The sequence below is a fragment of the Schistocerca nitens genome, chromosome 1, assembly GCF_023898315.1.
Source record: "Schistocerca nitens isolate TAMUIC-IGC-003100 chromosome 1, iqSchNite1.1, whole genome shotgun sequence".
NCBI classification, from domain to species: Eukaryota; Metazoa; Arthropoda; class Insecta; order Orthoptera; family Acrididae; genus Schistocerca; species Schistocerca nitens.
In genome coordinates, this window is record NC_064614.1 from 394,508,046 (window position 1) to 394,511,580 (window position 3,535).

General features: G+C 33.9%; 1 long non-coding RNA gene across 1 annotated transcript; it reads right to left on the minus strand.

Moving 5' to 3' along the window:
* Positions 1-855: 855 nt before the first annotated feature.
* On the minus strand, positions 856-2,308 carry LOC126235832 (uncharacterized). Its single transcript, XR_007544818.1, has 3 exons — positions 1,453-2,308; positions 1,080-1,193; positions 856-977 (listed from the first exon to the last, which is right to left on the minus strand). It is a non-coding gene; the product is annotated as an uncharacterized LOC126235832 (long non-coding RNA).
* Between the last annotated feature and the right edge of the window lie 1,227 nt (positions 2,309-3,535).

The following is a 3,535-nucleotide window of genomic DNA, read 5'->3' on the forward strand; positions in this document are numbered from 1 at the left end:
AAGGATCAGTTGATGGCCTGCATGCAACATATTTGTGTTCTAGACACAACTGACCTACACCAGGGGCTATGGTCTGCAGTGTGATTTTATATGACACCAGGAGCAGCCTTGTGGTTTTCTCATGCAACCTGACTACAAATCTGTGTGTCAGTCTGGTGAATCAACTGATGAAACCTGTTTCTCTGGCATTCGTGAACGCCATTATAGAGAGTGCCTTTCAAGAGGATAACGCTCGCCTAGACACCTCTGTTGTAACCCAAGATGCTCGAAAGAGCGTCGATGGGTTGCCTTGGCCTGCTTGATCACCAGATCTGTATCCAATCGAGCATGTATGGGACATTATTGGACAACAACTCCATCATCATCCACTAATATCATTAACAGCCACTGCATTGACCAAGCAAGAGCAACAAGCATGGAACTCCATCCCACGAACTGCTATTTGGCGCTTGTAAAACACAGTGCATGAACATTTGCATGGTTGCATTCAACATTCTGGCAGTTACACCGGTTGTTAATGTACCAGCATGTCATATTTGGAATGGATTATCTTGCAGCTTCATTAAGCTTGCAATGTTAATTCTTAAAAATATTACATAGGCGAGTGTATTTTGGAAATTTCATTTCTCTACATTAATCCTATTTTGTTGTGATATTTTTCTGATTCTATATAAAGAGCACAACGCAAAAATGATGATAGTCACTTTTTTGGAACTTTTCAGGGGGACGAATTTTCTGCGCTAGTCTCTCATATATCATAAACGTTCACCGTATAATTATCACAACAGCATTTTATTGTTCTATATCTATTTGTTTAGGTAATAAGTGTAATACAATAAACACATTTTCAATTTTAAGGTGCTTTATTAATTAATAGGTACAAAAAAACATGGTAAAAGTGATGGTAGTCATAAAAGACTTCGTAAAAACGATGAAAGTCCACTATCTTTCTGTGCTTCTTCAGTGGATCTTGTAACCTGTAAACAGATTCTGTTTACTGTTTATTTTATAAAATTTATAATATTCTAGATTTTAACACATTAGGCCCATATAGATTTTATTTTAATACTGTTACTTACAACTTATGTTTTGTCAATGAGGAAGTTCTTCAAAGTACTTTTGAGCAGATGGACTGCAAAGCTGCTTCAGGTGCTGCAGGTCTTGGTACTTTCCAGGTTTTAGTTTAATCAGATCTGGAAATAAGCAAACTTTTGGGCTAAAACAAGGGAACCTGCTGGTGGTTTTTGTCATAAAATACTAACCTACCAACTTACATAGCGTATTATGAATTTAACCAATAAGCTAACTAAAATATCTGTTGTAATAATGGCCAAAATATTTCCAGTACTGATACGTTTTCATTACTTTCAAGGTTACACTATTGTTATGAGGTATTATTCTATAACTCATTATATGTGAAAGCAAAGGTAAAGTGTTGTCATTTTCTCTTACCTTCACACAGAATTGATGGTAAAGAGGACGTATTATCACCAGGGTCTTCTTGCAAGCTTGGTAAGTTGGTGTTGTGTTAGGATCGGTGACATCAGAAAGAAACCAGTGTATGATGATCTGTGTTCAACTAACCTGCAATGGTCTTTTGAAAATTTTATTTCACAAATTGGTCCTGTAGCAAATGGGCGTTTCTTGTGATAGTGATTTTCCAAAAAGCAGTCCATTTTCTAAATAGGTTTTGGTCAGCTTCAATTACAGTGAAAGGTGAAGGCTTTATTCTGGCATTCTTTATTTCATTTACCTAACATTGATAAGCCCAGCCAAGTATGAGGACTGAGCATCATTAGATTCTAAACTATTAAAATGAGAAATTAATCTTTTTCTTTCACCTTCACAAACTCTATCAAAATACTGTTGTCTTTTACATATGCAATCGGGCCCAGTTTCGTGAGTACGCACTTTAAGTTTTTTCATCACATCTCTTGCCCTTCCATGGGATTTTCTCGTCTTTGCGCTAGGCTTACTGACGTTTTCACAATCTTCATTCACACTTGACTCACTTAATTCACTCATTTTCACAGAAACTATTACCACAGTCTAACATAATGCTACTACCAAGTACACAAGCTATAAACTTTGGTAACTTTCTAACCACAAACACAAAGTAAACAAAAGAGTGAAGACAGCACGTTGAACTCAAAGGCTGAACTCCTGATCAAGCAGGTTTTGCTAACCTTATGAAATGACTCTCATCAGATGTACCGTGTACACAGATGACATTCATCGGTTTTACCGTGCACAGCAAAAATAAAATGGCAAATAACTTATTAACTGTCAGCATTCTTGCCATGTACACTCCCCTACAAATTCGGCCGTATTTTGAGCTACAAATTCCTGTCCTAACCTAAAAATGGGAAAAAATTGACTATCATCCTTTTTGCCTTGTGCTCTTCATATATGACGAACTCTTGATCTTACTACTTTTTCAATAATTTTCACGTTGTTCTAAACTATTATCCACATTTTCTGGACATTTACTCTCTTCTTCTACAACAACAAAGTTATTGTTGGATATGTATTAGTATAAGTTAATTTCCCAAATTCCCTGGGCAGTTAAGTTTGTTGTTTTTGTTTCTTTACCTTCACTATGTGCTTCAGTGTTATCTTGCTTCACTTCTTATTCGCTTAAATGTAACTTTTGCTGACGAAAGCGCCTTTCCACTTACACATTTATACATTTCTTACAAGCAGATCTTATTTTTCGTAATTTTCTTCGAAATTCTTCTGTGATTTTTGTTTCCTTACCTTTACCACAAGTTTTGAAACTACTTCAGTTTATTTCAGGTAGTTTCCTTCATAGTACTTCTTTTGGCATACGTATTATTACATCTGTTAAAAGCAAATCTTGGTCTTCCAAATTTTTTATCAAACTCTTCTTCAAATTTTACTTCATTGTATTTAGTTCAAATTTTCGTAATGTTGTGTTATATAGCAATACTTTATATATTTGTATAGAGGTATATTTAGTCAGTAGCAATTGGGACACATTTTTTAACTAAAAATCGATCAGTTCTATCCAAAAATAGTAATTTATAACTTCTGTATGATTACAGATTTTTGCCCCTGATTGACTTAATAAATTTCGATTGAGTAACTACCCTATGAAGAAAAGTGTTATCCCTGTAACCCCTTCTTCTCTCTAATGAACAGGTTAAGAAACATCGAAATCCATTATAAATATGATAAACCTCAACAGATACGCTTTGTTTTGTATTCAAAATAATCACTATTTAGTGATCATGTGAAGAAGAATCTTCAAAGATTCAGATAATATAAAAAATTAGTATTAGATATTGGTTAAATTTTAAACACATTTCAAAATAAACTTAATATATTACATTAATTTATATTTTTGGTGAAAAATATATTGCTTATATAAAACTTAATAACAGTACAGCACGAGGGTGATCTCGTATTTTGAAAACTTTAAACTTCTTGTTAGAGATTGTAGTAATTACTTCTGTAGACAACTAGTTCCAGCAAATTTTAATTAACATCTTCAGATTATCTTCATACATCTAAA